Source organism: Neocloeon triangulifer, unplaced genomic scaffold, assembly GCF_031216515.1.
Source record: "Neocloeon triangulifer isolate White Clay Creek 2 clone unplaced genomic scaffold, ASM3121651v1 ptg000014l, whole genome shotgun sequence".
Lineage (NCBI taxonomy): Eukaryota > Metazoa > Arthropoda > Insecta > Ephemeroptera > Baetidae > Neocloeon > Neocloeon triangulifer.
Window position 1 is genome coordinate 19,321,862 of NW_026775556.1, and position 21,426 is coordinate 19,343,287.

General features: G+C 38.5%; 1 protein-coding gene across 1 annotated transcript in view; it reads left to right on the forward strand.

Annotated features, from left to right (window-relative positions):
* The window catches only part of LOC132201812 (Krueppel-like factor 6), a 243,902-nt gene that overhangs the window by 218,935 nt on the left and 3,541 nt on the right, over nucleotides 1–21,426 (forward strand). The window lies entirely within an intron of this gene.

The following is a 21,426-nucleotide window of genomic DNA, read 5'->3' on the forward strand; positions in this document are numbered from 1 at the left end:
TATTTATTAATCCATTAATTTATACATTTATTTATTACTTTTGATTACTTTTAGAAATTGAAATTAAAATAATTTTATATTAAATATTATAATAAAATAACAATTGTTCTGTGACTTCAGGTGGGTCAATGTCAATAGAAGACGCCATTCATTGCTGGGGATATATTTGTAAAATTTAATTAATTAGATATTTAGATTACAATTCAATATATATTTCTTAATAATCTCTAATGAAAACTTCCCAATTCAAATTTTTGTTCCCTCAGCTCAGATTAAATAGATCAAATTGAAAGCATTTTAATTGATTTTAAAGTTCGAATAAAAAAAATATGCAAATTATGATGTTGAGCATAAAATTTAATCAGTCCTACCTCTGTCCTACCTAAATAAAATTCAAACCTGAAACAAAAGTCCACTCAATCACTTGGTTGCAAAAATTTCGCGCTTGAAAAGTGCCAAAAGTAATTAGATCATCGGCGTCGGGGGTAGTTTTTGGGGAGTGAAAGCGTGCGCCGATATATTTTGCGAATATCAACGTCTCTCTTTTGTGCATGCCGACTGTCGGTCGGGGGCTGACGGCAAAATTTTGACAAATTAAAGTCATCACCGCGCGCGCCATAGGAGGGATTGGTTTCGTCGCTGATTAGTGTCATCACGGGCAAATTGCCGAGCGCCACCATTAATGCTTGAACATCGAGCCCCTTTATAAACGCAACCCGCCGCACACATATAATACAAATTCCGTGCGGTGAGGTAAGGAATGCGGCGGCGATCATTCATGCCGGCGGCACCCCTTAAAAAAGGCCGGCGCGTAATGGCGAAAGGCCCTGCGCGTGTGGATTTTCCACTTCATTGACGCTTAATTAGCTATGAACGCTTAATTCGCCTTTGCGCATCCGTCGACCTTTTCCTTATATTTAGTGCAGAGAAAACATTTGAATTAATAACGCTTGATTCTTTCTTTCTTTGCCGTGCATGTCTGCAAATTGAAAGTCGCGTGCGTGCCGACCATCAATTATTGTGGCGCGAATATAATTGCCTGCGTCCCCGCCGACGTAATAACGCCGTCAGGGGGGTGTGAATTTTGTCATTTGTCAAAACAGCTCGCTCGTGCCCCCAACGCCGCTTTTTTCCACGCCGGCCACTTGTCTATGTTGCAGGATAAAATATTGCCGCGGTGACGCAGCGTCATGACTGCGACCATCGTGATCTTTCTCGCCACGTGTGCCAAATATTTTCCTTCAAGTTGCTTCTTTGTAAATAAATACAATTCTTATCTAACAAGAAACTGTTCAAATTTAAAGCATCGTCCGTTTCGTAAATATTAAAAAAAAAATTGTGAACAAAAATAACAAGTTTAGTATTGAAATTATTAAGTTGCACAATATTTTACTTAATTTTTTTAATTTTTTAAATAGAAAAAGATATTTTTTTTATAATGCAAGTCCAGCCAAGCTCAAGAACTAACTGACAAGCAAAAAATACTCGCCAGCTATTTCAACATACATATATTATTAGGCACAAAATGTATTTTAAGTTATTACAAACTTGTGTCAAAACTAATTCATTGACAAGAACAATTTCGCTTTGGCTTTTCTTTGCAAATTTTTCAAGTATACTTCAAAAATTTCGTCAACCGGCAAATCTTTCCAAAATTTAAATTGATTTTCAATAGTTTGCTTGTGCTTTCTAGAGCACAATTTATACGAAATTTCCTCTTGCACTGATTTTAAAGCTGTGAGATTTCCAGAACCCGAAGCTGTAATTTTGTAATTAAAAAAAAAATAAGATAATTGAACTCACATATTATTCTTCTCACTAGTTTTTATAAGTTCTGATCAATTCCTTTCGTAAAAATATATTTTCAATTATTTTTAACTATCCAAAAACTTATGGGCTTTTTCTGACTCAATTAGCAAATTGCACTTGTTGTTGATCGGCCTGTCGTTTGTTTATTCCAAGCCCCTCCATTCATTCACTCACTTCACGTCCCGTTTCGTTCAATTAGGAATAAAGTGATATCGAGAGCCAAATAGAGCTTTTTGGTGAAACAAATAATCAGACATGGGAGTGCACTCGTCGGAGACTAATTGCCAGTGACGGGCGGTAATTCACGCGCAGTCTTGACTTATGATCGAGCCGGCGCGGTCAAATCAAATCATGGGCGCCGGGCAAAGAGCACGGAAATCTGCAAAAGCCTCCCCTCCCCTCTTCCGGTTCACTCAAGGGAGGTGTCGCTCAAGATGATGGGCCCCAGCAGCAATTGTTTGCTGAACCGCAGATTCGTCGGGCGAAACTAATTTCAGCTCCGGTTAAATAATTTAGTCGGGGCTAAACGCCTGGCCGCTCCCTCGTGTAATGGAACCGCACATTTCGTGCACCAAGGTAAAATGCACATATAAATTTCGGCTATTAATTAAATTTGCATAAATAACAACAACAACAGCACGGCGGTGGATAGACAAAGCAATTTCGGCCCGGCGTCTAATTAAAACGGGGCCCCGAGGCTAAAAATGCAGCAATTTGTGAAATGATTATTTTAAATGGGGCGAATCTGGACGCGGTGCAGAGCGAACATCTCTCGGTGCGCCGAGCTAGGCCATTGTCTGCGCCGAGATAAGGCTCGCCATACAAATTGTGAAATACAACCCAACATGGAGGAGGCTTTGATAATTAACTAAACTACATTATGAAGTTGCCGTACGCACTCACAATGCCGCTGCGCCGAGCGCGCGCGTGGAGGAGCAACTCGATTAAATCTCCCTTTCCAACCTTCCGCGCTGCATTCCGGACTGCGCGCTCTGAATACATGATACACTCGCACACCCCTTTCCACAGGGGCTGATGAGTCGCATTGAAAACACGCGGTGGCTTCGACTCGCAGGAAATGAAGACCGACTCGCAATTTGGTTCTAATTTGACCGAGTGTGTGTTCGCTAGGGTCGGCCGAACAAAGGCGAAAAGACAAAAAAAACGGCCTCTGCAAATTTATTTTTATATGCATTTGCGGCGGGCGAGGGTGCAGGTGCGCCCCGCATTAAACATGCACTGGTGGTCAGCATGGCGAGTGATAATCATAACCATGTGTGACCGGCAGATTCATTCAGAGCGAACATTAGATTGGCCCTTTGAACGCATCCGACCCTCGATTTTCTCGCTTGTCCGTTCGTGCCCACGTCCGTTGCAAAATATAGTTTCGCAGTCGCACAGAGAGAGAGAGATAAATGAAATGTTCTTGCTCCTCAATAAACACTGGCAACCCGGGCATGAATTATGTGCCGCTGTACTTAGTAAAGTGTATACGCAGGCAGAGAGAGTAATAATTTTAGTACACCTGCCCGCCGTGCAAAGTTGGCCAAATCCTTTGTGAAGCCCGCAGTAAACAAGCCTTTTGAAGTTTTTGCACTCTGGTCTGTGGTGATTCTCTGTTTAAAATACACCGCTGGAGTTTGAAGGATGGACAACAAACAAAGGGTTGATTTAAGTAATTCTTGAAAGTTGCAAAAAATGTTAGAATAAAATAAGACTTTGATGGTAATACTCAAGGTGAATTTCATGAAAAATTGAAAACTCTCCGCAAAAAAAACTATAGTTAAAAACAATGGTTCTTATTGCAATTTTTGTTTATTAAAATTGAAATCTCCCCAAATAATTTTCAATTTTGCTTTGCAATCCACAATCTTAGTTTTAGTCCGGACACAATGGTCGCCTTTTGGGGGGCCTGGTTTAAATTTTTCATAAAATATAAGACTTAATATTTCCAGCTAAAGAAACTACCTGAAACTTCAATATTAAAGAATGTGATTTTTTTCGTTCGAAATTATGGATTCACTAATATTTAAAAATATGGAAGCTGTTATTATTATTTACTATTTAGGTACTTTTGAAATTAAATAACTTGGAAATATTTTGTGCAAAATTAATTTTTTTAAATGATTGAATCTGTAAAATTATGAGATATTTAGAGTTTCCACCTTTTTTAATAGAAATTATGAAAGTTGCAAACTATTGCAAGGATTCAATCAAACAAAATGCAATTTTGATAATGGACCGCGTTCTCCAATCGGTTGGTAATTGAAACGCGATCCCGCCAATTTACGGGCCAATAAATCAATGGACGCGCCAACTGGCCGCTTTGCTGGTGGCAGCGCCGAATTTTCGGCGCCCAATTATCGCCGCAATTAATTAATTACTCATGGAAGGGAAGAACCCTAGCCCGGCGGCAACGGCAGTATAAATGCGAGTGTAGTATTTGTGACCGCACATCAGCAGCAGAGGCTCGTAAAATTACGGCGTCGTCATTATTTTCACTTGCCGGCAGCAGCCGAGGTTGTAAATCTCGCACTTTATCCCCCATTATGCGCGCGCAATACACGCAGCAAATTATTTGACACGTCTTTATCTTTAGTGCGCGGCGCTATCTGCATATTACACGGTGGAGATACACTTGCTTTGTCTTCAAGTGAAAACGGGGGTGACTTTCTTGGTCGGGGGTGCAGAACAATAATTGTTGCGGAGAGTCTGCGACAACAAAGCTTTTCGAGTGGCGCCTCAAGAAGTGCACTTTAAGCCGTAACTTGTGCTTCCTCTTTTAATATCCCGGAAATTTGTTGGCCCGCGAGCTGCTGTTGCCACTTTGTTTGTTGTGGAGGGCCCGAGAGATAAGTAGCGCCTCTGCAAATTGAAATATTTCGGCGTTTAATTGCAGTTTGATGCGCGTTCGAGGGCGATTAACTTTTGCAACAGCGGCTTTGAAAAATTACCGAAACTTTTTGCGTGCAGACATTGTAGGAATGAAAACCGCAATAAAAAGTGTCTTGAGGATGTTAAACGTAATTAATATAGGACCGAGATTCAACAAGAGTTTTGCAAGAAATTGTATACGGGCCGCAGACAAAAAAAAATGCTGCGAAACCCTTGAACGAAAACTCGACGAGTCCGTCCGTTTCGGCTCTCTAATGGCACTGCCAGTTATGAAAAAAGTTTCCTTGCAAATAAAAAGGAAAAAAATAAAACGAGAGAAATCTGCTGGAGGAGAAAAAGCAAGTTTGGGAAGGTTGCGGAAAGTTGGGTGAAAACATTCAAAAAGATGAAGGAGTAAATAGCAATCAAGCAGCAAACGCCGCTCGCACACGGGGCGGAGGACGTTAAAATAGACGAGCCATAAAGGAAATAATGCTTTCCAGATAAAAGGCGGCTAAATGGGCCAAGTTGTAGCGAAAGGGTCAAATTAATTTTTACGGCTGCGGGGTCACCTAAAGCGAAAATCGCGCTGCCGCTGCGGAATTAAAAGAGAGAGGCAGCACAAGCTGGCTGTGCCTTTTTTGCATGTGAGCCGGGATTATTTTCCCAGCAGAAGATATGGATAGGCTGCGCCAGCAGGCACGTGCGATGCTTAGCAATTCTTCTCACTCTCTTGCGCCACTCGCTATTCCGAAAGAAACACCCGCAGACATAATACGCATCTCGCATGTGAGTGGATTTCCATGCCAGCATTTCGTCCCTAATGGTGAAAAATAGAGAAGATGGTTCTTTGGAATAGAAACGATTTGGAAATTATTTCAACTGCAAAAAATGTAGGTTTAAATGTAAAACCAAAAAATATTGTAATTTCATTCATTTTAAATTTTTTTTGAAGAAATGACACTCGAGTCGATGATCATGGAAATGAAGAGATCGAGCTTTTCCTCGTTGCAAAAATTGTTTTTATTAAAAAAAAATGGCTCTACTATGGTCTGTGACCCTATTTCATGAGCAAGAAAAATACACAAAATCTGCGAAATTAAAAAAACTCATAAAACTAACAAATTCTACTTACAAAATAGGTTGATACTTGAATTTGTTAGTTTTAAGATTTTAATTTTTATGTTCAAATATTTTTTTTTCCATTTTGCTAATTTTTTATATTTTTCTTGCACATGAAATAAGGTCGCAGACCGTGACCGAAACTGGTAGAGCCGTTTTGTCTTTGAATAAAAACCATTTTTACAACGAGGAAAAGCCTAATCTCTTCATTTTCATTATTAACAATTGTATATTTTAAATGTAAAAAAATTAATCACTTTAATTATTAATATTTTTGCATGTCACAGTTTGATGTTTTATATTTTATTGTATTTTTAAACATCGCACTTAATGGAACGTTTAAAAGTTTATTTATTTCCAAAGTGCATAGAATATTAAGCGTTTCGAAAATTCGCTCGCGAGTGAAGCGCGAGATCAAAGCGAAAGCAATTTGTCAGCTTTGGGAAAATGATTAAAAGTTAAAGGACGCGCGAGGCACGGCGCTTAATCAGAATGCTAAAAAGAGCACTAATCACACTGTAATTTCCAGCGGTACAAACACAGCAGAGCCGGCAGCATCAATTCGCGCGTCGCTTCCTCCCTTTTCATCCGCGGCGGATAACTTTGGTAACGAACGAGAAAGGCTGCTATGCAAAATATAAAATGGGATTTTATCATAAGTTTGCCCGAGACGAGAGCGAGAAAGAGGCGTTGAGTTTTCTGGCAAAAGCCGTCTGCGGCCGCGTCTCGCCCTTGGGCTGCGCGCGCTGAAAAATTCGCTCCGGAAATTCTGTTGTGTTTCGTAATCGGGGTCGGCGAACTCATCACCGGCTCGTTTTCAAGAGGGGGTCGCGTTGATTGGGCTCATCTGCACGCTTAGAACGGCAAGAAGATCGTCTCTCGGCTCCTAATGGAGGGTGCGTTTGCGTAAACAAATGTGTGTTTTGTTTGATCAGGAAAGTTTGCCGCCTCAATTAGCGCGCCAGATAATTTTGCATTTCGAGTGATAAGGCAGGAGAGAGAGAAAGTACATTAATTTCCCAGCCCCTTGTTTACGGTGCTCAATTTCGCAGGTCGCCGAAAATTCTGGAAGCGACCCAAGTCTCCGCTCTCGGAAATTCCAATAAACCCTCCCCTCCGTTCCTCCAAATACCAAAGTAGGATCTAATTTAATTTTTCTCTTTCCCCGGCCACGCGCGAGTTAAAACTTTTCGCACCGACCGAGGTGTGCTTTGGCTGCAGGGGTACTTTGCATCCGACCCTCTCTGCGAGTATCGCGCGCGCCGCATAAATTGGGCCGGATTTAGCGTTACCAATAAGTTTGCAAACTCAATTTCTCAAAGACACACCACACACTCTCTCTCATGGAATACTTAATAAATTATTGCCCTCGCTTGCATTCTCCGAACGTCAGGCCCGATGCATTCGGTTGAAAGACTAATGCGTGTGGCTACACGGGGCGCTAACTTGGTGAAGCGGCACAACCACCACCCTCGTTTGGCCAGCAAAAGCCAACTTTTGGCCTCGAAGAGTGTTTTATTCTTGATTTTGAGACTTTAAATGACTTTTGATTTATTTCTAGTGATTTGCATGATTTATCCTTCGATTTAAAGTTACTACAAGTTGATTGAAATTTTCGTCATATAATTTTTTAATTTAATTTAAATATCAAGTAAATAATGTAATAAATAGATGGAAGTTCAGGAAAATAATGAATATTTATTAAGAAACTCAACGTTTAAAATAATTAAACACTGCAAATTTCACTTTTAAAATTTATTTCCTAATTTGAATTTTGGTCCAATATCTGGGAAAATAGGGAAGACAAAGGCTGCAGCCACTCGGGGTACTTTTGTAAATTCTCAAATTAAATTCCGCCTTTATCTCGGCAATGGTGTCATTAGTTCCGTTTCTTAAATTGCGCAATTGGGGACAAAACACACGCAGAGATACACACACACACACGCAGTCGGGCGCGCGTTGCAATTTCCCGGCAGCTACTTTAAAATAGATGGAGGCTTCTCTCTTCTTTAATTAAGCGCTCGTGCTTTGCGCGTCTCTTTCTCTCTGCCATGCGAACCGCGCAAGACCCAATATCCTCTCTTCTCGCTCGCTTCCCTCTCCGAGGAGAAAGTTAGTTTACCTTTTGCAAGGAGTCGCACCTAGCAAGCACAATTGACACTAATTTTGAATATAAAATATAACTGGAGGGTGCCCTTCGGAGCAAGTGTGTGTGGGGGGAGCGAGGGGCTGCAAAAACGACCCCCGTTCGAGAGGAGAAAACGAGGGGGCTTCGCCGGCAGCTGCACCGCCGCTGCTACATTCGCGGAATATGTACAAACGGATCGATAAACGCCACCGCACTTTCTCGGCACCGTTTTCACGCACACACGACACTTGAAACGAACGCCGGAGAACAGCCAGAAGCTAGATTTGGTGCGTAACTCGAGAGTGGTTTCAAACGACGCACTTCCTTCGTGAAATTATCAAAATCAAATTGCGTAGAATGCGGTGAATACGGACGAATTATCGCGACATATAAACTCCGTTGGAATTGCTTCATTGGTATCTATGTATGCCTTTCTAATCGCAGTGCAAATCTAGAATTACGAAAAGATATTTCTAATCAAGCTTCAAAGCTGCGGATTCAATCAAAATATATAAGGAATTATTGGGGTCATATTTTATAATTTATAGAAATGAAAAAATTATTTGAATATTATTTTATTGTTTTTATTCGTCCATATTTTATCTAATAAATTGTTTACATAAATGACATACACACTCAGTGGAATTAATTTCCAACCATTTGCAATAATTATAGTTGTTGATAGTTGCATATTTTATTTTTTTAAACTGTAATAATGGTAACAAAATTTTGAATATTTTTTATTTGAAAAGTAAATGAAAAATGCTTTAAAATTAAATACAAAAATTTAATTTTAATATTTTATTTTTAAAAAAATATTAAAAAAAAAACAGAAATAAAATGTTAATTTTTTTTAAATTAATAGTTTCAGAATGTTCTAAATAAAATAAAAAATTTAAAGTCCTAATTTCTACAAATAACTGTAAAAATAACTTATTGTTATTGAATTTTAGTTTTCAGCTTGTTTCTCCAGACTTTATTCGCTAATATGCCTAATATGTAGTTATTTTCCTATTTCTGCATTTAATCCAAGAGCTTATTGGCAAACTGGAGCAGATTCACTGCAAACATATCTATTTGCAATGCAAACACTTTGGTCCGTCGCTTGCCGGTGAGCCACACTTGCACATGCATGAATAAAATGTTTGCGTCCGATTTCCAGCTCACTTGGCCGCGTGCAAATTGCGTGTGTGCGCCACGCCGATTGCTCTCAACGAGCGAGTTTTTTTTTATTTTTTGCGGAATTACATTTTAATTATTTAGCTCTCGCACCCTGGGCAGGCGGTCACGTGGCCCGTAATGGAATCGTGCGGTGTTTTTGCAGCCATTTCACGCGGGCCAGACTGCTTGACGCGGTGTAAAATGACTTTTGTGTCAGTGTCAGCTTTTCACGCCGGGACCCTTGCGAACCCCAGACAAAATTAATTTCTGCATATAAAATACAGACACACAGTTGATAAATTGCATCTAGTTTATTTCAAATATAAGCTCGCGGAACACAAACAGCAGGTTTTAATATCAGAATATTAATCCCAGCGTTATTTTTTGCAACTTCTCTACTTTGCTCTAGCGTAATAAAACCAACAACTTTTTGCATCAGGCCACGACGAATAAACATGCCGGACTAGCGCACGGCGGCGCTTATCATTTATTCAAGGCGGTGCATGTGTGCACGGTCAGCTAGTTTGCTAATATTTTGATGCCGTGCATGCATTCGTGAGTGAATTCGCCGACAGACGAGCTGAATACCAAATTCTGCTCTCAGCCACCGCCGACGCAAGTACATACTTGATGAGCAATCAGGACCACAGACGTTTATCTCCAAACCGCGACATGCTCCTTTTAACGTCTGCAATCAAAAATTAACCCTTTTTTAAACAATAATTAAAATCTTTGAACAGAATGATTTGAATAAAATTTTGTTAGTTTTTTTTAAGTCTTAAGAAATAAAAAAATTTCAATTTCGTTAAAATCCAGCTTTTTTGACAAACTTTCGAGGGAAAAATAAATATATTTGCTCCACCTTACAATAGGAAAATTTCCAATCAAAATTATACGTTTGATATATTTGCTCATGCATAGCAACCAATTTATTCAAGCTTCTAGAACTTTACGGTTGATTAACGTAAGGAGGCCATAAATTCCGCCCATCTCGTTTACCGAGCCAATTTAGACAATCAGAAATTTCGAGAGTTTAATTTCGAAAGAGCGAGAGTATGTTGTGAGTCACCTCCGTGTGCATGTCAACTGAAGGCTCGTCTGAAATGTAATCAATTAGTTCCAGCAGCAAAGGTCAAGCAGTTGTGGCCACTAAATTTAGTGCCCTCATGAGTGCGTAAAGTGCGTGACCCGCGCGGTTCAACGGCCGAAAGTTTGGACGCACCGAGAATTCCGGTGCAATCACGTAAACAGCCTTCAAGTGTGAACTCGTCCATCTGGCCCGGTTGCATAAGCGAGCAACAATTAGCCGGGATTCATGGGCCTGACCCTTGCTTGACCTCTCAGAAACACGGGTGCTTTTGCCGGGTTCGTTACGCGCCACGGATAGGGGCAAATCTACAGAGACACAAAATGCCACGTCTAATTCGCCGGGCCCATACCTGCTCCTCTCTCTGGTCTCTGCCTGCATTTATTTACATGAAGGCTGCCTTGACCCGGGGTTACTTGCACGGCCGCAATCCTTATTATTCTTTGCAGATTGCTCTCCGTCGCGCTCTTGCTCAGCGGCCCGCAACAGCCTTTTACTTTTCCAATTCCAGCCAGATTAGGGAGAAACTAGATTTTTTTTATAATTCTTTTGTTAAATTTGATCAATTCAAAATTAATTTTATTTCTGAAATATAAAATAAAAAATCATGAATTCTTAATTTTATGAATTTTGCTACATTTGTTCTATTGTTAAATGATATTAAATTTTCTGTGAAAACGGAAATTAAAATTTTTCAGATATATATTTTTAAAATAATTTTCAAAGGTTAGCGAGTGATTTTTTTTTTTTTTTAATTTCTAAGAAGTTAAGTTTTAAAGAAGAGACGTTTTTTTTTCAATGTAAATTTTATTCTTAAAACAAAAATTAACTAACAAAAAATTTGTACCACAAACAGTAGTTACTAGGAATACAGTAAAAGCTCTGCAAATAAAGTTGTAGAAAAATACTTTTCCTGAAATCTAAAAACAAGAGTCAAAATAATCTAAAGTTTTTTTTTTTTTTTATCTAAATATCTGAAAATTCGAATGTAGATTCACATGCATTTTTATTTAAAATTGTCACAATGACCTGAGGAGCAAATTAAAACATTGGTTTTCTCGCTCAGTTTCTGAATCCACGTTAAAATTCTTTTGAAAATCAAAAATACCTTTTCTGCCCATAATCTCAGGAATATTCGATAGAAAAATGATAATTTAAATCGCCAATGAGTAAAACGTTTAAAAAAATTTACGCCACGCACAATCCTCTTTTTGTTGAAAACTTTGTGATTTTCAAAGCTCAGAGTGAGCCGTAATAATTGCATCAAGCAAAAGCAGCATTAATTGCGGCTTGCGTGCGCGGAGGCGGTTTAAAAGTGGAGGAGTCGCCGGCAGAGCAAACGCGCACCTTTTACACGTGAAAGGCAGGGGCTCGCAAAATGACCCCTGAGGGCGGCTGCAAATACACACGCATCCGCAGACACACTCGGCTAATGCTGAATGTGGTTAGCCTTTTGAGCTGTAATCAGCAATGGCAGGGAGGAGAACGAGAAAGAGAGAGACCGGCGAGCTAGCCTGGCTGTGGCAGCAGCCGTGGGGCCTCCGAGATCATCCCCAGCCCAGTCGGCACGTTTGTTCCTGCCTAATATACTCGCGCTGCGTGGAATGACTCATCTTAAGTCTCCAGCATCCCCCGAGACATTTCAATTTCTGGTAGAATTATTGCGAGGCGAATTCCGAGCAGCAGCACCACCTGCTTTGCCCGCCGAATGCATTAAATTACCATTTGGCTAATTGCAATTGACGCCCGGCCCGGCTGCAGCTGCGTTCTTGGCTTCTCTCAATTAGCTCCGCGCACGGATGTATAATAATTCAGAAAACGAGACGACGAGAGAAGGAATTTCATATTAGCAACGTTCTGGGGGCGAATTACTTAATCAACTCCGAGGGGTTTGTTTGTGCGTTGAACTTGCGCAAAGTTTTGCTTAACTCGTGCACAGTTTCTGAATCCCGAGAGGTATTTGGTCAGTTTTTCAAGGAGAAAAGTGACCAGAATTTGAGGGATTTTGAGTAATGACCAAACTTGAGGAAGTTTTGCTCAAACAATTGAATTAGAAGATTAAAGCGTAGTTAATTAATCTTTCCCATTACAAATAATAATTCTGGTAACTTATGATGAAAAATAGAATCTAACCTTTTGAGATAATTATAGACAGATTATAGAGTTTCACATTTAAAAAGAAAAGTCTTTGAAAAGTCAGGAAAAAAACCAACAGACAAAAAAATTTGACTGGAGCTTATTTCATTGATATTTTTGATACATTGAAATTTAATTGCAAAGATTTATGTTGTTAAAAGGACTAAAAATTAAAAAAAAAATTAAACTGAATTTTTGATTTCTAGAACCAACTTTTTCGGTAGTTTTAAAAACTGCTCTTATTGTTAGGATTAAGTATAGCTTTACATGAGCGAAAAAAATTAACAAATTTAATATAAAAGTAAAGCTCAAAAATGAAAATTTTAATATTAAACAAAAATAAAAAATACAAAAGTTTAAAAAAAAAATGAGATCTTTATGAAATAGTTTGGCAAAATTTTACTGCCTAAAATGATATTTATGACTACCTCAATTCGTGAAATTCAAAATATATTGAGCATTTCTTAATATTTATAAAATTTAAAAAGCTCATTTTTTAAAAAGAATTTATATTGTTATCTTTGCGACTGCTGCAAAATTTAATCTTATCCTTTTGACCATGGCTGGAAGGATGAAAATTTTATTCCTCTGTCTGATGCTTGACTGGTTTTGCGGGAGGGCGTATATTTGCCACTTGCTCTGATTACGTACCGAGCTCGCCCGCCCGCCCGCCACATATCCATTTTTCCCTTTGATCGAGCGCAAAACGCGGCGCTCGCATGCAAATCACGGCAACGCCGCTGGGGAAACGAATTTAAAAAGTAATTTTCAAGCTGCTCTCTCGGCCGCTTGACCGTGAGGGGAGCTTTGTTGGCTTAATTTATTCAATAATTTCGCACAACAGGATCGGCTGGGAAAAATCCGAAATCAGATTTTTTTCGAGAGCAGAGAAAAATTTGCACCTCGGCGCGCGGTTATTGCCGCTCCCTCCGATTCTAATTACCATTTTAAGTTGGCCCTGCTCGTCCATTATAAGCTTTTTACACCCACTTTAGAGAGAGCGGCGCTCTCCAGTTCGGGGAATTACACAACCCTTTCGGCCGAGAGCAGCATGTGATCTGTCACTTTTGCCGCGCGGGCTAAAATCCATTATTTTTCCGTGCAGTGGAGTCTCTTTTTTTTTTGTCGGCGTAATTAGCCCTTTATGTATAATGAAATGACCATCTTCTCAGCCGCAGCAGTGCATGCATTTTAATTTAGCCTCCTATGTATGTTAATATACATATTTTCATGGGCTTGTGTAACTAAATTAGCCTCGCGTATACATGGTGCGGTTGCTTTATGCTTTATTATATTATAAAAGGGGTTGCGCAGAGATGATGGCGCGCACGGGGCCGCCAAACGGTGAAGCAAAAGTTTGCGCCATAAATCTATGCTTGTAACGCGCGCGCGGCCCCAGCGCTCGGCCCATTCATCCTCTCTCTGCGCGCCTGTCTGGAGTGTCTGAAAACCACCCTCTCGCCCTCCACGAGCCCAGGCACACACACACAGAGAGGCGCCTAATGCTTCAACGCCTCTCATTGCCAACTTCCCAGTCAGCGAAAGTGCTCTTTCGGGACGAATAGCGGAATTAACGTGTGTTTGATCCGGTGTTAAATTTGTAAAATGAACGGATCAAAACTCTTGAAAGTCAAAATTATGTAAAAGGGTTAAAATATCCTGTGAAAACTTGTTGGTCCAATTTTAAAACTTAAACATTCTTGACAATGTTATTAGATTCAATAGCAGCTAATTTTAAAGTTAACTAATTCGTCCTGGCAGCGTAGATGTTCCTCAAGATCCCAGTGGCAGCTGCGCAGAATTCCTTTAAGTTCCAAAATCAGATTTTTCAGGAGGTTAAAAAACCGATTTTCTCTTAATGCAGACAAAAACCGCATTCGCAAGATTTTAAATTAGAAAGAGCTGGTGTAGAAAATGTTAAGCTCAATAAGCAAAGTGCATTTTTATACTTGATATAAGGGTTCAAAAGAAGTTAAAATTTGAGTAAAACAATCGTTTCCACCATAATAATCTTGTATTTTATAATTTATTAGCAAGAAATAATTTAAATAATCAGAAATTCATAAGAAAAACGACGAAACGGAACATGACACGAATCTAAAGAAATTTAACAGTTCATTTGAGAGAAATACTGCCTTTTAAGGAATATTTATAGATTAATATAAAATTTAATTAAAGAGGAAAAATATAAATTGAAAATTAAATAAAAAAACAGTAAGACAAATTTAATAAAATAATATTAAAATATAATATTTATATTAAAATTTTAAACGTTACAACAATAAGCTTTAATTTATATATTTTTTTAACATAATTATGCACTCTTATTTTTTTTTACATACTGAATTAGCAAAAACCAAAATGATTTACATTAGCATACTTTTAGTGTTTGAATTCAATACTTCGGCCTAGAATAAAACGTAGAAAAACTCTCTCCACACTTTGTCAGAAAGCGTCTCTCTCACTACTCGTCTGTTAACGCACTTACTACCCTACAATACACTCTACACACCTAAGGCCCCCGTGTATCGACATTATCGGCGTGAGTGGTTGGGCGAGTGCTTTTTTAGATACGAGAAATTATATGGAATATTCTCATTATTGATTGCATTTGTGTTTTTTTTTTCGAGAGGCTCGTTACACACATAGACACTCGTCGACGAGGGGATACTAATGGGTGATTTATTAAATCCATTTTGAAACTCCACCTCGCTCTTCAATACCGCCATCATCATCATCATCGTCGAATCTGTTATTCGTCCCCTCCGCGCGCATCAATTCCATTGTGGCGGGTTTATAATTTTTATTCCCCCGAGCGAGCGTGAAAACGATGAAATATATTTTCACGAGGCAAAAAGCATCGATACGTCGTTCAATGTGACCTTTTAGACAATAATTGTCGTTCGCCTCGGGCCGACTATTGCATTGTTTGTGCAGCAAAAGCGCAGCCAATGGGAACCGTGCAATTAATTAATCATTTCGCTGTTTTTCTTTGCAACAACTTGGCTGGCCGCGTATTTTTCCAATTAAAATTGCGCTGCCAGCGAAAACAAGGCTGCTGTTGAGCTGCAACTCTCTACAAAGCCACTTTGACCGGAAAATGGTCTTCTACAGGATGGAGGAGAGAATCAGCCCAAGGCTTTGGTACTCGACTGCAATTTATTAGGAATTTATTCCTTCGAAAAATATATAAACAGGAAATTTCCGTGCGAAATCTCGGCTTGGGCCGCATTGACATCGAGTCTTAGGCGGGTTGATTAATGTTGGCCGCGCATAAATGAAGCGGGTGAGGGGCGAGAGATGCATTTGCGTCTTGAGAGAAATGTACACGAGACACGATGATAAAGAATCAGCTGGCTTAATGCGGCCCTGCTCTTGATTAATAGCTCTCGCTTATTAATGACGTACGGACGGAGAGCGAGCGAGGTGTATTACAAGTCACATAGAGCTCTCTCGTTGTCATTTGATGCCAAAGGGAGACCACACCGCATTAATAAACAACTTTCTGGGTCGAGTGCAGATCAAATGCGCGCGGCACACAGAAGTAGCGATTTTTGATTAAGCTCGCTCGCAGCGAAGACGGCAAAAGCTGCACGTCAGTAATGTAGCGTCTCTGCAATCAAAGAGATCGACGTTACTTTGCTCAAGTAGCTTATGCAACCCGCAAGACGCAATAATTATCTCTTGACTCGTGGTGGAAAAAGTCTTTTTAAAAAATGTGACAGGCTCCAATTTTATATATTTCATATGAAAAGGTCATTTCAAAGCAAAAAAAATTCATTCTTACTGATTTGTAGTAAATATTTTCATTTAATTTTTTTCTACCAAAATTTATATACGGAAACTGGTTTCCTTTTTGTACTTGAAAAGTTGAATTTTTTGAGGTTTTTACGTGGTTTTACTGGAAATTTGCGAGAAAAACACAATCAAAGACACTATACTCTACACTAATTCAAACCTAGAATAAAAAAAACTCACGCAGACTAACAACTATTTGAAGAATGAAGAAGTTTCGTGTGTATAGTGATCATTTACTAATTTTATCAAATAAAAAACCAAAGTAAAAATTAAAATCTTGCAAAAACAATTGCGAGACAAGTAAAAATCTATTAATTTACAATTGGCGAAATTTTATAAAATTAAATATAGATTTTTCTAATAAAAAATAAACTTCTTTAATATAATTTATCTCTCCCAAAAAAACTCCAAGATTATCAAATTTAAAAAACAAAAATAATTTTTTAAAATTAATTACATCAGATTGTTAAAAGTATTCTTCTTTAATTTAAAATGTTTATAATTTATTTAATAATTTTATTGATACATAATAATTAGACTTTATTATTAAAATTTGAAATTAAAGAAGAATACTTCTAACTAACATTCTGATTATTGCGATTTTTCCTAACAAAATATATGTGCGAAATTTCACGACTTTTGTTTCTATGTCTTCATACCTGCCCGTGTTTTTTTCAAGGAACTTTCCTTTGAAGTCGAATTTCATTTGTCTCGCTGCCCTTTTCGAGCAAATACTGCGTCCCAGCGGAGAATATTGCCTCAGCACGACCTCCCTATTTATTTGAGAGTGCTTGATTGCAACCGCCGAGGCACGTCGCAGACACGGTGAAAAATTACGAGACGTAATCCAGCTCTGGAAAGATCAAGTCGTATATTTTCTGTGATGGCAAAAAAAAACTGACTCACTGTCCGACGATAATGATGAAAGAGAAACACGATGAAATTACAATGCCAGTATTTATTACCCTTGTTGTGAGCGATTGGGGATTGTTCCTGACATCCGGATTACCGCAAATTCGGTTCGAACAGGGAACGGAATAAACTTTTTTTATCATTTTTTTCTTCCTTCCGATAGTGGACGGAATAATTTTGCAAAGTTTCGCCGGCGTAATTCAGTTTTAATTAAAAATCTGGGCGGGTGATTAGCCGAGACGGAGAAGCTGCGTCTGGTGAGTGACTTGAGCCTTTATTACCGGCAAGTGTATCAAAGAGAGTCGTTAGAATCGGATTACATTGTAGCAGCGCCGAGTCAAAAGGATATGAGGAAGGACACACGGAGAGCTGGAAAGACGCGCGGCGCGCGGCCAATTGAATTCGCAATCCCTCCCCGGCTATTGCCAAGGGGGTGAATCGAGAGATACGAACGTGATGTGACCCCCTCGTCGCTTTTTTCATCCCCCGAGGTCCGAGCTCGAAATGGAATGAGAATGAGAAAAGGTAGAGCCGAATAATGCGGCCGGTTGCATAGAGGGTAAGACACAAGAAATTGCTTCCAGCGAGGGGGAGCAAGAGGAAGAAATTTCCTTATTTCTTTCACCTTGCCGCGCCGTGTCCCCTTGAGTGCATTATCTTTGCATAGATAACAAGATATAGAAATTGAGGTGGCGTCGGGGAAACACATTTCAAAATAAAAGCAGATTTCTCCGCTGGAGAAATGAATTATTATTATTTTATTTTCGGGGAAATTTATTTTCGAAGCAGCGGAAAAAGCGAGTTAAAAATTTAAACTCCTCCGGCTTTTTCTTTCTTTCCTCTTTTATCTTTTGTCGGAGCGGAGAACAGGGGACTTAATTAAAATTTAAACTTTGTCCTAGGCGAGTACGTGCGGCATTCGGAAAGAAACTTACTTCTTGGCCTTTGCTCGGTCCTTCTCCCCTGGGGAACGAAAAAGGAAACGAAAATAAAGTTTGGCCGCTTCAAGTGAATTGCGCGCTCTCCTTTCTGCAAAAAAACGCGTGGGTCTGCGTTTGCAAAAAGCGTTTTTGCGAGTGGAAAAAAAAGATGGCCGATCATTTAGTTAGCCGAGATTGATGCTCGCAATGAAAAGGTCCCCATTATGGAAGAGCCGAAAATATATAGACTTGTGGCGACAGCTTCGCAGCGCTTAGGGGTTTGTCACGTGTCTCGCCGCTCTTGTAAGAGGAAAAAAGCAGCTCCACTTGCATTTAACAAGCATTTTGTTGTCGTGATGAACTCCTTTTATCGCGAGAGAGGACAAAGGCGCCGCACAATGGCGCTCGAAAAACAAAAGCCGCGGCAAATGCTCTCGCCAAACACACCAAATCCGCCGGGATTGTTTTTGTATTAATTGAGAGAGTCGTTGAAATTTTCAAGGATTTGCAGCGCCGTGTGTTGTTTTTTGCATCGGCGAATCCAATATGTACTGCGGGTTTTCCACGCAGCCGATGCGAAACAATGGGGAAAACGGAGAGGGAGATGCAGTCGGCGTGCAGTGGGAAAGCAGAAAAACAAAATAAACCGCTTTAAAGCGACGAAGATTTCGTCTCAATCGATGAGATGGAATTCGATTTGATTCTGTAAAACGAAATCCCTCTGCTTTCACAAACTGGATTTACAAAATATTTATAAAAAAACGCAATCTAATAATAGTTATTCGAGAGATGGATTGTAAAAGTTAAAACCTTGCAAAAGAAAAATAAAAAAAACTTTCCCCTATAAAATAATACTAGCTCTTTTAGGATCTTCTTAACTTTTAATTTTTTATTTTCTTAATATTTATTATATTTTCTGGTAAACCTTGGCTGGGTTTTAATTAAAAGGCCTAACAATTAAAAAAAAAATGGATGTATCTCCAAAAATAACTATATAAACTTTTTAACTTCTACAAGTTTTGACCTTTTTGGTGAAAGAGTATCGAGGCTGTCGTCCTTAAGCTGGGCTAACCATGATTGATTTGACGACAGGCGGCCTTCTGCATTGATATAATATCTAGTGTGGATCCTGCTAATGGCCAGACTCTGTGCTGTCCACTCGAATTTTCATTCAGCCGTTTTTTTTCTTGAGGAAAATTTTTCTCTCTGGCTTTTTAAGTGCAAAAAGTTCTGCCGTGCAGGAAAGTTCGTTCTACCTTCGCTTTTCTTGAAGCTCAGGCACGTGCTTGCCTCCTTATATTCCCATCACATAATAAGTTCGCGTCTTATTCTTGCCAGTTCGCCGGCTCGTTTGCAAACATGCTAATTATAAAGTAACACGAGCATCCGCCGGTAGGATGGGTGTGCGTTTCAAAGAGAGACTCGTTTCAATTTATTCCAAAAATTTAACAGTTAAACAAATAGTTTCTTACTTACAAATAAAAAACAAGAAATTGTTTGCTTTATAATTTAATTATATTTTTATTTTATTATTAAAATGTTTATTTATTCATTTTTATTTAATAAAATATAAATAAATGTAAATGCTTTAATAAAAACGTTTTAAATGTTCAATTTTATCTATAAAAAAATAATATATAAATAAATAATAGTGCTGGTTGCAGTTTATGGTTTGAGTAGTGCCGACGTTCAGTGCGTTTGTCTTTAGTCTCTACATTGACTTAGTTTAAAAATTTTGTGCCTGAATAGGTATATTTATTGATTATATGACGAACTAGTTAATTAAAGTAAATATGTTTCTATTTTAAACTCTTATTTCTTTTTTCCTAAATCCAATTGTAAATGGGTGTATTACATCTGGAAATACTCAATATGTGTTGTCACACCATAAAAGAATAAAAGAGTTGCAATAATTAATAATTTAATTAAAGAACGTAATAGCACACTATTTATTTTCCAAATTAAAATTAAATTTATACCGTTAACACTTACATAATTTAGAAATCTTTCTTGAATAGTAATTATAAATAGTTAAAAGTCAAATAGTTAAAAGACTTTTATTTGTTGAATTTTGGACTTTTGTAATGGAAATGTCAAATGTTGTTCAATTATTTACATTCATTGAGTTCTTGGCTATTCACATCAAACAAATAGTAAACACAAGTCCTTCTAAAGAGTCAAACTAAATTTGAATGAAGCAAACTCAGACTGAGCGACTAAATTTATTGACATTTGGGCTTCAAGGTGAGTTGGGCGTGTAATTGAAATGCCACGTGCCGTGAACGCGTTTACCAACCAACTGGTAGCCCAAATTATTTTTTCAGTCGTTCTATTTGTCGTCATCACCGCCAAATTTCAAATCGGCACAATTTTCAAAACTGCGCAAATAATGAAAATGACCGTTTATTTATTTCCCAGGCGGCGTCGCGGAAAAGTGTGGCAAACATTTGCGATTCATTTCGCGTGCAATTTCTGGTAGTGCCGACAAATGGGAATACACGCGTTTCCTTCCGGCCAGCAAAAGGTGGCAGCGTGTGTGTGTTTCCTTTGCTACTCTTCGGACGCAAAAAGTCAAACAACATTTCAACATTTCCCATCTCTCCAGAAGGTCCTGACCCGTGGGGACACAATCTCTTTGAGCGGCGCCGCCCTCGTAATTTCGGGCCCTCCCCAAGGAGGATTGTCACTCAAACTGCCCTCGCAACACGAAAGAGAACATCGGGCGCGCACACGTGTTTTCAAAAATAAAAAAAAATGCCCTGATAAAGGGTCACGCACACAAATGCACACTTTTGAATAAAAAGTTCAAATGCTCTTAAACGAACTTGGTCTAATTTTGATGAAAATAAAGATAAAACTCAATTTTATTAGGAAAAAATATACAAACACTTTATATTGTTAAGTCGAGAAATGAAAAATAAAATCTAAAATTTGTAGATTAAAGCAACATCTGACTGACTTTTCTGATGTTTTCTAAAATATGCATACAATTAGAGTGAAAAAAATTTTTTAGCTACATTAAATATTTTTCAGTCACGTTTTTAGCACAATAAGATAATTAAGATTACACGAACTCCTGCCAGTTTATTTTCAATCAAATAAAACGTCTTTAATTTTAAAACATGCATTTTTTACACAAAATTATAGTTTGTAGAGCTGTGAAAACAATTCCTCTATAAATGATAGAAGTTGGTAGAAACCGTCTGAAAAGGCCTGATTTGATTTAATCAAAAAGTTAACAATCGGTGCAAATCTACGAGAAATGAAAATTATTTTAATTTAACTCTGCACCAATAAATGTTTTACCTATTTTAGTGATTTATGCAACCTGCTATACATCCGTGTAAGGCAAATCGCATAACTTTTCTGCTTCAATAATGTCCCTTTGTAAAAAAATGCGATGGAATGGATCACATTGAGCTGTGTTTACTGAATTTGTATTCAGTTCTTTCTTTTTTTTTCGTAATTTGACTCAATCC